General features: G+C 42.0%; 1 long non-coding RNA gene across 1 annotated transcript; it reads left to right on the top strand.

The window, feature by feature from the left end:
* Window positions 1–7,886: 7,886 nt before the first annotated feature.
* Window positions 7,887–9,175, top strand: LOC140065697 (uncharacterized). Its single transcript, XR_011848025.1, has 3 exons — window positions 7,887–8,007; window positions 8,706–8,789; window positions 8,869–9,175. It is a non-coding gene; the product is annotated as an uncharacterized lncRNA (long non-coding RNA).
* The last annotated feature ends 5,201 nt before the right edge of the window (window positions 9,176–14,376 follow it).

The raw sequence follows: 14,376 nt of genomic DNA, 5'->3' as shown, positions 1-14,376 counted from the left end.
GAGCAACTATTAAATTTCTGCCTTTCAGACAGCATGATAAATCTGCCCCCACGGGTACAGGTGGACCCCTACTTAAGGACACCCAACTTACATATAACCCATAGTTAAAAGCAGAACCCTCTGACCTATGCTAAAGCTTTATGGATGCTTTACAAAAGCCTAAGACTGAAATGTGCAGCTTTAATATGTGTCTATAATGAAACTTTAGTTATAATACTTGGTCACGTTGCAGGAAAATCTGTTTAATGTGCATTTTTCCAAGGGGACAATAAATTTTTAGTCTGGAACCCCAATTTTAAAATATACACTTTCCACTACCATACAAATTCTACTTAAAAACAAACCGCCGGCCCCTATCTTCTACGCAACTCGGGGACAGCCTGTATACAGAAATATATATATATATATTTATATAGGTATCCTCTATTCTTCCTATGTACCGTTAGCACACCATTTTTGATCTGAGCAAGGGCAAATTCTACCTGAAACCTGTTCTCCAAACATGTTAACCTGTGTTTGACGCTTGCATTGATCAATAAATGTTTACAGTTATTAATTCGATGATTTTCTGTTATTTTCTAAATCGATTATTACCTATACTATATTACCATGCTTTAATCAGCAGTGCAGAACATGACCTTGAAATACTATATATATATCTTTGTATGCATGTGGTTAGATGTTGGATATGTCAGTGTATGTGTGAAATATATGCTGTATATGTGTGTATGCTGTGTATATATGCGTTGTTTTTTTACAAATTTAATTGTATATATGCTGACGATCTATGTTGAATATTTTTAAAATTGGTTGTGTACATACTGTATATGTGCCGAGATTTATTACAGTGTAGACACTTGTGTAATATTTTTTTGACTTTGATCCAAAAATGCTCGTGCTATGAAAGGTGTGGGAACTAGCTTGGTAGAAGCGGTAAAATTAGTCCAGAATCGCAGTCAGAGACAGTGACACAAGTGCTTTGGCTATAAACAGGGCTTTGCCTTGCTTTAATAGCAGAAAAAATACAAAATAAAACATAAAGCCTTAACTTCAGGCTAAAATAAACACCTGCTCGGCTGAACTCTAACTAACACAGAGTCTTCCCTGACTACTCGGGTGGCGTACTACCAGCCACCTGAAACAAAACAAAACGTGGGTTTTACCTCACGTGACACACACAGTCCGTATTAGGCTCGCAGGCCTCAGTGCAGGAGAATAGAGACAGGTTCTGCCTCTCCACATGTTCCCCCCCTTGTGAAGCACAGAGTGCAATCCTTTTAAAGCTCTAGTTGGAGCTGAGCTCCAACACCTGGGTTTCCTGAAGCAACCAGGAAAACCAGTGCTGGACAGGAAGGGAATGACCAGCCCCACTACCAGCCTGCCAGTCATTCCAAAAATCCAGGCCCGAAAATAGGATTTACCAGATCCTTTAGCAAGCTATGTCTTGCTAAGGACATCAAGTCTTCCTGGATCTTCTACATCTCACTCAGCTTTCCCTGGGTGAGATGTACACCTCCTGTCCCCTAGAAGACATATGAGAGAAATCTAGGGGAAATATAGCGATTTCCCTCCACCTTACCAGTCACTATCTCACATACCCTCCCCCTTTGTTCGAACCTGTCGGGGCGGACACACTTAGCCACCAAGCAATGTGTTCTGGACAGAGCATCTGCATTTCCCTGCAGTTTGCCTGACCTGTGCTCAACTGAAAACCTAAAGTTTTGTAAAGTGAGAAACCATCTTGTGACCCTTGCATTTCTCTCTTTAGCCTGGCTCATCCACGTAAGAGGGGAATGATCTGTCACCAACCTGAAGTGTCGACCCAATAAGTAATACCGCAGGGATTCCAAGGCCCATTTGATTGCCAAACACTCACGTTCAACAATGCTATAACTTCTCTCTGCCGGTGTAAGCTTCCTGCTTAGATACGTTACCGGGTGCTCTTCTTCCCTAACCTCCTGTGAAAGGACTGCACCTAACCCTACATCAGAGGCGTCCGTTTGCACGACAAACATTTTTTTAAAGTCAGGAGTTATTAGGACTGGCTGTCTACAAAGGGCAGATTTTAATTCCTGAAATGATCTTTCAGCCTCTGGGTTCCACTTGACCATGACCGACTTACTCCCCCTGGTAAGGTCGGTTAAGGGTGCTGCAATACTTGCAAAGTTTAGTATGAATCTGCGGTAATAACCCAGAATTCCCAGAAAAGCTCTTACCTGTTTTTTGTTTAAGGGTCGGGGCCAGTTTTGGATAGCCTCTACTTTATTTACTTGGGGTTTTATCACACCTCTACCAATGACATAGCCCAAGTAACGTGCCTCCTCAAGACCCAGAGCACACTTTTTAGGGTTTGCCGTTAACCCTGCAGCCCTAAGAGAATCCAGTATCGCCTGGACTTTTGCCAAGTGACTTTCCCAATCCTCACTAAAAATGATAATATCGTCAAGATAAGCCGAGGCATATCTACGATGTGGCTTAAGGACAACGTCCATTAACCTTTGAAAAGTTGCTGGGGCCCCATGCAACCCAAAAGGCAAACAAACATACTGGAAAAGACCCTCTGGGGTGACAAATGCAGTTTTCTCCTTTGCCCTGTCAGTAAGCGGTACCTGCCAGTACCCTTTGGTTAGGTCAAGGGTGGAAAAATATCTAGCATGACCAAGTCTCTCGATTAGTTCGTCCACCCTTGGCATTGGATAGGCATCAAACTTTGATACCTCATTTAATTTTCTGAAGTCATTACAGAAACGCAGCGTACCATCTGGTTTAGGAATCAGGACAATGGGGCTTGACCACTCACTATTTGATTCCTCAACAACCCCTAGGTCCAACATCTTTTTGACTTCTTCCGAAATGGCCTGTCTACGAGCTTCAGGTACTCTGTACGGTTTTAGGTGAACTCGTACCTGTGGCTCGGTGACAATGTCATGTTTTATCAGCGAGGTACGGCCTGGCGTCTCTGAGAACACATCAGCGTTTCGCAAGATGAACTCTCTAGTTTCCTGCGTCTGAGCCTTGGACAGGGACTCGGATATACGAACCTCGGGTATGCTGTTACCATGAGAGTTTACCTCTACTGCAAGGACCTGCGGAGTAACTTCACAAGGAAAACTTACAGCTGACAAATTTTCTCTGTCCTTCCAGGGTTTTAGTAAATTTACATGGTACAACTGTTCTGGCTTCCTCTTCCCTGGCTGATATACTTTGTAGTTCACCTCTCCTACCTTCTCCAAAACTTCATACGGCCCTTGCCACTTAGCCAGGAACTTACTCTCTATGGTTGGTACCAAAACTAAAACGCGATCACCAGGGTTAAAAGTTCTGACCTTAGCCGACCTGTTATATACCCGCCTTTGAGCCTCTTGAGCCTGCTCTAGGTGAGCTTTAACTATAGGCATTATTGCACCGATCCTGTCTTGCATGAGACTAATGTGCTCTATTACACTTCTGTAGGGTGTATGTTCCTGTTCCCAGGTTTCCTTGGCAATGTCAAGGAGGCCGCGGGGGTGCCTACCATACACCAGCTCAAATGGGGAAAACCCAGTGGAGGATTGCGGTACTTCACGAACTGCAAACATTAGATAGGGTAACAGGCAATCCCAGTCCTTACCGTCCTTACAAACCACCCTTTTTAACATGCCCTTCAGGGTCTTGTTGAATCTCTCAACCAGGCCATCCGTCTGCGGATGATATACAGATGTACGCAAGTGTTTAATTTTCAAGAGCCTACACAATTCTTTAGTTACCTTAGACATGAAGGGGGTTCCCTGGTCTGTAAGGATCTCTTTAGGGATACCTGTACGGGAGAACATGTGAAATAGTTCCTTGGCTATTAGCTTAGAGGAAGTATTTCTTAGTGGCACAGCCTCGGGATAACGTGTGGCATAGTCTACAACAACAAGGATATACTGATGTCCTCTAGCTGATTTTACCAGGGGACCAACCAGATCCATTGCCACTCTTTCAAATAATACCTCTATAATGGGTAAGGGTACCAAAGGACTCCTGAAATGTGACACTGGAGCGGTTAGTTGACACTCTGGACAGGTCTCACAATACCTTTGTACTTCAACAACAACCCCTGGCCAGAAGAAGCGCTGCAAAATACGTTCACGGGTTTTTTCACATCCCAAATGTCCGCCTAGCACGTGCTTGTGGGCCAGATCCAGCACCACCCTGCGGAATGGTTGGGGTACTACCAGCTGTTCAACAATTTCCCCACGTACATTGTCTACCCGATATAGCAGTTCCCGATCAATCGCCATGTGGGGAAATACCTTCTCAGCCCCTGGGTATTGTGGCACACCATTTATTACCTTCACATTTTCCCTGGCTTTTAACAATGTGGGATCTCTTAGCTGAGCGGTCCCAAAATTATCCCGGGACACCTCCAACTCAGGCATATCAGGAGCTTCCTCCTGTTCCTCAGTATCACCAGCTAGTACCGCTAGGGGAAAATTCTCGGTTTCATTATTGGTCACCCCTACCGCTGGAACCTCACTGTCAGGGTCAAAGGGTTCAGGGCTAACCACGGAACTTACATTGTCAACTGATACATTTTTATGTCGCCACAAGTCCCAGAAAAGGGGAAAGTCTCTTCCCAATATCACACTGTGCATTAGTGACTTGACCACAGCCACATTGTGGGAAGCTGCACCACAGGGAGTTTCAAACATGACCACGGCTGTAGGGTAATATCTGGTCTCTCCATGAATGCAAAGTACCCCAACAGTTTGTCCGCTGCACAATCCAGGGTCTACCAGAGAGCCATGTACCAGGGTCACTAAGCTCCCAGAGTCCAGCAGTGCATTCACAGAGCAGCCTCCTATTTTCACAGCACACATTTGAGGCTCTGCCTTAGTCTCTGCAGAGTAAACAGGTCTTGCAAACAGAGATACGAGTCCTGCGGTGTTGCAGTCCATGGGCTCGGTCGTGAGGGGACAAGTCGCAATCACATGTCCGGGTTCTCGGCAGCGCCAACAACGTATGCTGCCCCCGTCACCATTTTGAGACCCTTGTCTGGTTCTTAAGGGCTCACTAGACCTACTTGACCCAGCTGCTTGTTCCCCCTCTGAGCCACCTCCCCTGTAGACATTTCTCACCCCTTTAACAGTAGGTACAGTCTTACCAGTTGACCTGGATAACTTGCTGTCCCTGGGGTTGGCACGTCCGGGAGATGTTTGGAGTAGCTCCTCTGTTGCACTGTATCTTTCCACGAGACTCACGAGTTCATCAGCCGTCGTAGGTCCTCCTTGTCCGACCCAGCGCTGGATCCTAGAAGGAAGGGATCTGATGAATTTGTCCAGGACCACCTTCTCTATTATCTGGCCTGGTGTGGCTTCCTCCGGCTGCAGCCACTTCTTTACAAGGTGTATGAGATCATGCATCTGTGACCTTGGTGGCAGTGTCTCAGAGAAAGTCCAACTGTGCACACGCCCTGCACGCACATGCATGTTCACTCCAAGTCGGGCAAGGATCTCAGCTTTAAGCTTTATGTAGTTCTTAGCGTCCTGCTCACTCAAGTCATAGTAAGCTTTTTGTGGCTCACCTGTCAGCAAAGGTGCTACCACATCTGCCCACTGGTCGGCTGGCAGCTTTTCACGCTCTGCCACTCTCTCAAAGACCATAAGGTACGCTTCCACGTCATCTGTGGCGGTCATCTTTTTTAGAGAGGCATGTACTGTGGCCCTTAGAGAAGTAGACCCTCCTTGGGTCCCGTGCACACCAGAGGTTGTTCTGCTGGACGACAGTGTCTCACCAAGCAAGGCCATTTTCTCCACCAGGAGGCGATTCATCTCGTCTTGCTTGGCCTGGGCTTGTTGCTGCCTTTCCTCAGCCTGGGCAAAAGCTCGCTGTTGCTGCATAATCATTTGCTGCTGCTGTAGGATGGCTTGTCCAAACTGCTTAACAAAGTCCTCCATCATACCGGACCCTCTCGTAGCTTTAATCCAGGAAAAAAAAGAAGAAAAAAAAAAAAATACGTGTATGTCTCTTTAAGACTGCGTTACAATGCCCGCATCCTCCACCATATGTGGGAACTAGCTTGGTAGAAGCGGTAAAATTAGTCCAGAATCGCAGTCAGAGACAGTGACACAAGTGCTTTGGCTATAAACAGGGCTTTGCCTTGCTTTAATAGCAGAAAAAATAGAAAATAAAACATAAAGCCTTAACTTCAGGCTAAAATAAACACCTGCTCGGCTGAACTCTAACTAACACAGAGTCTTCCCTGACTACTCGGGTGGCGTACTACCAGCCACCTGAAACAAAACAAAACGTGGGTTTTACCTCACGTGACACACACAGTCCGTATTAGGCTCGCAGGCCTCAGTGCAGGAGAATAGAGACAGGTTCTGCCTCTCCACATGTTCCCCCCCTTGTGAAGCACAGAGTGCAATCCTTTTAAAGCTCTAGTTGGAGCTGAGCTCCAACACCTGGGTTTCCTGAAGCAACCAGGAAAACCAGTGCTGGACAGGAAGGGAATGACCAGCCCCACTACCAGCCTGCCAGTCATTCCAAAAATCCAGGCCCGAAAATAGGATTTACCAGATCCTTTAGCAAGCTATGTCTTGCTAAGGACATCAAGTCTTCCTGGATCTTCTACATCTCACTCAGCTTTCCCTGGGTGAGATGTACACCTCCTGTCCCCTAGAAGACATATGAGAGAAATCTAGGGGAAATATAGCGATTTCCCTCCACCTTACCAGTCACTATCTCACAAAGGGGAACACTAAAAGGACTGTTAGGGGGGAAAGTCTAACATGAGTATATCGGCTACAGCCCTTGTAAATATTTTTAGCCTGCAGGCAATGGCCCCCAGTATGCAGCCTGAAGCCACAGCCATGTTAATGTTGTGTTAAGAAAAAAAAAAAAACTCACCTTCCGATGACCCCTTGCAAGTCAAGTACTGCTCTTTGTCGCTTGGCCAGTTAGTCCCCCTCGCAGTGCAATGGCTTGGGTCTGGTGGGCCGCTGCTCGCAGGTGTCAGGAGTGCCACTAGGGACACACACCTGTCAGCATGATGGCCAAGTAATGACGAGAGTAAGGTACCACGCGGAGACATGTAAATGTTGCTTGAATATTGTGCACTCTTGCCAGTTTGTTCCCCCTTTTTTTTTTTTTTCTTAAAGATTCGAGTTAAAACCTTTGTTGTTCTGCCTTGTTTAGGTAGGCTACATTTATTACTCCCCAAAAAAAAGAGAAAAAAAAAAATACAATGGGGTCATTTAGTTCGCCAGTATGCCCATGCGTGAAGTGTTTTGTACATGAGCAATGTAGTAATGCTAATGGAATGGGTTTTTATAAAAAGGGGAAATACTGTAAATATATCGGGTAATCAAACAAGACTATGCACACATAAGCATGTTAACTTCAAAGATCCTCATATGTATGCTAATTTGAGTGGCTATGACAAATGACTAAAATGTATGCACATGGGCGGTGACACAAATTCAATATTTATAATCACGCAGTACAGCAATGCATCCATTTGTCCGAGCAAGCAGGTCCGATGGTCATGACGAGTGCCAAACTCTCGAAAGCAAAGTGTAGTGGTAGGAAATGTATATTAAATGTATTATTGGTGAAATTTTAGTTGAAGTTTATTTTGGACCTGGTGTGAGGCAACAACTATCTATCGGAGAAAACCAGTAACTTAATAGTTGAGTAGGTGACACGGAGCATAAAATTTTTGCAAACTACACAAAACTGGTTCGCTAAATCCTTACCTGCTAGGGCAATTTTCACTATGACAGGGAAGCCTGTAATATCAACTTTTAATGCTACTGGTAACGTTACTTTGTAAATGTACACTTGACACCCACTCTCCACTTCCGAATTGTAACGCGCACTTGTAGATATACAGCAATCCGCTGGTTAGAACTAGTTTTGAGGGATTGTTGTGACGCACTTTTAAAAATGCTTTATCCGTTTGACTTCCAGAAAGTTCCGACTGCCTAGACACGGACACTAGGAACAGGCCCCCGTTTGCTGCAACCACTAGGAGTCCGAGTAAGCATGAAATGTGAATGGAAAAACAATTAACAAGTAATAAGATTAATTGTTATTTATTGTAATGGCCTCTAATGTTTGTTCTCTCTATTTCAAGTCAACAATTGTATCATTACTGATATGCACTATTGAATATGGTTATGTTATGTTATGTTACAGCCCACTCAATTTTCAGAGTGGTGTGTCAGAACATTTCCGCAACGATTAGGACAGAAGGCAACTTTTCACGGAGCTACTTTTTGCATACGTATTTAGATTAAGTAAGTTTTGAAACGTGCTTTAACACTGCAATAACATGCCGCAATTCCTATTGTTGTAGTCGTCATGAGCAAGTTTATTAAAGCTGCTTCAACTTTGTTGATATTTTGTTTATGCAACAGACTGTTGGAGCAATATTTGTGCCTGTCAGCTATTGACATATTATTGCAACATCATTTTTTTTTTTTTTTCAAAACTTTTGTCCAAAAGTGACTATATATGTCACTGTTACACCAGACCCAAACGTGAATGGGGAAAAAGTATTGATAGAAACTGTTAAGTGAAACGTACTATAACAGTTTTTAGTTGTTAATTTAAAAAAAAAATAAAAAAAACTGATGCTATAACATAGTTTATAAACTGTGTTTTGACCCATGAGGCACTAGATTTTTTTGAATGTAGTGGATTAAGTGAATAATTTATTTACTGTTCCTGCACAGTATCTCACTTCCAATTCCCTGGAGGCGCCATAATGTTTCAGCCTTTGAATTTTGACTGCGAAGCCGTGGTAGCAGCGTCCACAAGTAAGTCCCTTATTCAGAAATGTTAAAAATGGAAGTACTCCACTATATTTTTAATTAATCATTTTTGATTTTATGATAGGTGGGTGTGAAAGGGAATTGCCAAAAGCTGACCTTTGCAAACGAGGTGTACCACTCAGCTCGGATATAGTATTTGAACTCGTTAAGTATCTGGATGAAACAAATTATGATGAGAAACAAGGAAAAATGTCTTACAAGCAAAAAAGTGCCATTTTAGAAGAATTATGCCGCATAATATTCTCAAAGTTTGGCAAACACATAACTAAGCGACAAATTCAAAAGAGATATAGTGATTTGAAGGTTCGTAACCCCCTGGAATTGGAACGTATCCGCAAAGAGATTCTTCAATGTGCAGGTGATTTTTTTTTTTTTTTTTTGGTTTTTAATTTTTTCCTGTGGTAATGCATTCATTGTAATTTCAGCTGGCAATGAAATCGAACAATCAGATGTCACTAGCAAGCAGGAAGTGGCATTGGAAATAATAGAGCAGCCGACTTGTACATTGTATGGAGAGCAACTTGAGATCAACAGAGAGTCACTTGAGGTATATTTTTTTAGGAGTGACATACCTTTTTAAATTTGTTAATGTTCAGTATTTAAATTTTTTTTTTTTTAATTTTTAAAATTATAGAATGCTACGTGCACAGAAGACACTTTCATGCTACATCTGCAACCAGTGGAGAACCAAATTATTAGCCATATTGTATACTCTGCAACTCCAACAGCGGAACCATCCGAGATAATAGAAATTCCAAATTCTGTGCTTTATGCTCAAATAAAGGAATTGGATGTTAAAGTTGACCTGCTATTGTCAAAGGTTGATGCTTTAATGGCTTCAAAGATGCTGTGATTTTTTTTGGGGTTGGAAAACCTCCCAATTTTTGGACACGTTAAAAAGGCATGAGTCTTTAATACTGACTATTAGTAGCTGCCAAAAGTTGAAGCGTCAATAGAAACAGATCCATGTGCATAGCAACTATTAATGAAAAAAGTGATGCAGATATGTGATAATGCAAGCAATTGTTAAAATTTCATATATCACTATTTTTCATATTATTAAAAAAAAAATTTGAGTTGTTCGGCCAAATGTGCCTGTGCTTGTTTGGCCGTCTTTGAAAATTTTATGGACCAACTGGGTGAGTAGTGAGTACTGGAAGATATTAATCCATCGTCGGAGTCATGGGATGAATAAAAGCTGCATATTTTTGGTGGGAACAGGTACCAGTATGAAATATACATAAAACCGCTTCTTTTCTCAAAACAACTGGCTAGGAGGCTAAAACTTTTAGCATCTATACAGCTGTTGACCATAGCCAAGAGGTAATGTGAATCGTTTTTACTGGTACGTGCATCTGTCATTAATTACTGCACAGCAAAGATGTTTTTTCCCTGGAATTTTTTCAATAATTAACACTCTTTTGATGTGCACTAGAACCAACTTTCCTCTTCTATTGATGCCCTGCGTAATTATGATGGGATCCATTTTTTAACGTCAACTGTGGACGAGTATGCAGTGGTGACGTCAATGCACATGAGACCTCCCAGTAAAGCTGCAGCTGGTCTTATTAGACACTTGAAAATCTGCCTTTTTCACACACATTCTTATAATGTAAATTCTATTGACGCTTGTCTGTAATGCATGCATTATCAAAAAGCAGCATATTATTTTGCATTTGATGTTATGTAATGCAGTGATTTTCAACCACTGTGCCCTGGCACACTAGTGTGCCGCGACACATGGTCAGGTGTGCCGCGGGGAAAGTTTCACAAACTATGGTGCCCCCTGTGTTTTGAGTGTATGACTGTTGGAGTGTCATTTTGTGCTATTTTGGTTGGTGGTGTGCCCCAGGATTTTCTAAGTATAAAAAGTGTGCCGCGGCTCAAAAAAGGTTGAAAATCACTGATGTAATGTAAGCATCTGATTCTATTGACATAGTACACGTTTGGCATTGCCACCATATGTCTAAAAATACTCAACTTCTTGTAAGCGAATTGAAGTGTGGATTCTACGTTGCAAGTACTCTCTCCATTCTATGATCTTTTGAAGTTATTACTCCATTCCAGACTAAAATGATGGAGTTAGAACCTTTCATCATCACTTAAACCAGCAGTTCAAATTTCTACTATTAGCCTTAAAGCAATAGAAATGTTGTCTTTGGTGGTTGGATAGTTTTTCATGTTACATTGTTAGATTATTATATTTGTTTCTGGCTGCAACTCATCAGAATTTCAAGTCTATTAATTTGAAAAAAAATTGCATGAAACACGTCCCTGCAAACTGGGTGATGCAACTACAAAGTCAAGCTACACTATTGAAGAAAGTGGCTTTCCAAATTGCTCATCCTAATTCAAAACTAGAAATGTGTTGAATAATTAACGGGGTATTCCCTTTTGGAAATTAATTACAATCCTTTTCTCATGTAAATTTGGCAAAATGTGGAATATAATTTCGATATCAATTCCATAAAATTTTCAAGATCGCTGATTGCAGGCATTCTATGTAAAGTTTCTATGTTTACTAAGATTAAATATAAACTTGCCCATGGTCACACAGATGCACGACTCGTTATTACACAAAGCTGTGATTACTGTCTGTGTTATAATGAGCCGTGCACCAGTGTGACCATGGTCAGGTTTCTAGCTACTTGTAGTTAGCATAAAGCTTTCCAAACAATGACAGCAAGCAGAGTTGGAGAAATAATTGAGGAATTAATGCCGAAGGTAACAAGGAAAATTGTTTCATTTAAAATCATAAAAACATTAACAATAACATACTGAAATGGGACAACCCCTTTATTGCAATCCTAACCAGTTTTGCAGTTCCGATAAGTAATAGTGCTAACTTACATTGCTATGCAGATACATAACTTGCTTTTTGGTGGCTTGTTAGTTAAAGCTAGACGGCAACTTTTGTCAGCATGTCCATATGGCAAATGTTGCACAATCAGTCAATTGGCAATGTTGCACGGAGGTGAAGTGACGTAACTGTTCATTTATTACCGGTTTGGAATTAAACCTTTTTTTTTTTCAATGCATAGCTTCACCAATGTGACCTTTAACATTTACAGATCCATAGCACATGAAAAATATAAGTTTGTACTAGTCTTTGAGATATTAAACCTTATAGTGTGGTCAACGTCATTATTAGACACTGCTTTGTCAAAAATTTTGCCATTGCTTATGTCATTCTTGTTGAAACTATTAAACTGACATTAAAATGTTTTTTTACCGTGCAAGTTTGCATTCTTTAACGTTTTTAAATCATGAATAAATGGGCTTACCATTAATTTTACCACAATGGGACTACATGAAGGTGTGCATTTAAAGATGTTGAAACAAAGTTGATTTAGTTTAATTTTCCGAGTTTATACATTTTTTGCACAAAGCTTTGTAAATAATAAATTTATTGGTGGCTTATTACTTGGTAAGTGTACAAGAATACATAATTAATAACAAACATTATGGATAAACAATAAAAACGGAACATTTCTGCTACAATACACACAGCTACATACTCGTGAATCTTTAGCCAAAAAACAATTTTTTTATAACATATACTTTCACTACATTCACTATTGTTGTTCTGCACCACTGTGCCTTTGTGGCCACAGATCTGCTTGGAAGCCGAATTCCTTTCCGGAGCCACATTTCGAAGTTGCAGCTGTCAAAGGGACATCTGGACTTGTCTGCATCACCTATAGGATTTCACAAGCCTGTAGACCAAAATTTTTTTGGTCCTTTTTCCGCCTATTACTAGCGCCAGAAATTAGATACGACATTTGTTAATTGTGTCAGACCATTCACTCCGCCAAAACCACGCCCCTTTTCGGATTCGAGTCGGGGCCGGGGGAAAAAAGCAAATTTTCTGGCGCCGCCAAATAATAAATGGAACGGAGAAAAGAACATGCGGACAGAGCGACAGAATACTGTCGGCAACACCATAGTAAATGTCCCCCGATGTGTCCAAGGTTGCTTTTGGAAGCTTGAAGTGTGGTGTGACTGATTCTAAAAGCTGTTTGCCCATAAAATATATGCGTGTGCAAGATGTGGAGTCTGAGACCTGCGTTATCCAGGTAACATTATACATGGACGACATTCCACGCAAGAAACCTTATTACAAGGGGGTGAGCATGTTACAAAAGAAAGATGTCCATTTAAAATTTGGAAAATTTGACCCTGGGGGTTGTAGTAAAGTGATCCCACCTACGGTTGTGATCAAAGGGGGGGGGGGGGGATATGTGACAAAGTCACTATTGAATTGGAGAGAAAATGAAGGTTTATGTGTATTACAGCAACCAGAATGTGAATTGGGTCAAACTGGAAGCTGTTTTCCATGTGTTGGTCTCTTGGAAGATCTGGTACAGGACCCTAATTGCAGGAGTGGAGACAAGTGTGATCACCGCTCCAGACCAAAGCTTCCACACTACAATGGGTCTAACAATGCACCAGGTGTGCAATCGCTTAAAGAAGGGTGTGGAGCAGTCACTCAGTCGCTCTCTACCTGGAGACACAGAAACTGGACTGTGTGAGAGCCACACGTGAGTGACACAGGGTTACTGAACGTATGTTTCATGCTGGCAGGGAGAAGCCCTCCAGTGGCTAGTGAGGGCCGCAAAGTGTATAGTTAGAGCCGGACAGGCAAGGATTTTATTTTATGTTTTGTTTGATACTGCTGTTTTTGCTGGAATAAATGCACAGTTTCAACTTTAATCCTGCTTTCCAAGAGAGCTTTGTCATTGCCGACCCCCACATTTGAGCTGAGTACCTACAATATGCATAGTGTGTAGCTTATTCATTTAACAATATATAACATTTTGCCACACAGCATCCTATATAGAATATTTATACAGAGACTTTAGTCTATCTAGTGAATGGGTATATAGTGGTATCACTATTGAGTATGTATTAGGCATATTACACGATATCCAGTCATTATCAATGTAAGGTTTAAGTTCTGCATGTTATAACTGGCTCTTGTAACTGACTATTTGGATTTTGTGCCTGATTGGTGTTGTTGCCCAGACTGTTGAACTCTCTTTTGTGTTATTTGTTTGTCTGTCTTGTTATGTGTCCACACTTTGGCACATGATTTCCCCTAGCAGGGTTGGACTGGCCCACTGGTGTGCCAAGGAAAACACTGGTGGGCCCCAAAGCATTTTAGCTCCGCCACCTGCCATATTCTGCCACGTTGCCGATAACTCTGCCCCCATCGTCCAACGGACTTCAACTATATCTGTGTCCGGAGAGGGAACAGATACAGTTGAATAACAGGATGGTGCAGATTAGCTTTTTGCATCATCTCTGTTCCCCTGTAGCTGTGATGCCGGCAGCGTGCCGAGTGTTGATGTCAACATCTGACAGCATCACAGCACAGAGGATGATAAGAAGAGGAGAGCTGCTGGGGAACAGGGACAGGTCAGTATGTGATGTTTATTTTTTTTTAATTTATTTTAAACAAGGAAAAGAGGACTAGTGGAGGGGTCGCAATATGGCGGGAGATGTGGCCCACATTATGTTGAGAGGGGGGGCCACAAAATGAGGGGGAGATGAGAGGAGGCCACAATATGAG

The sequence above is a fragment of the Engystomops pustulosus genome, chromosome 6 (genome assembly GCF_040894005.1).
Source record: "Engystomops pustulosus chromosome 6, aEngPut4.maternal, whole genome shotgun sequence".
Classification (NCBI taxonomy): domain Eukaryota; kingdom Metazoa; phylum Chordata; class Amphibia; order Anura; family Leptodactylidae; genus Engystomops; species Engystomops pustulosus.
This window is presented reverse-complemented; position numbering and strand designations above follow the sequence as displayed.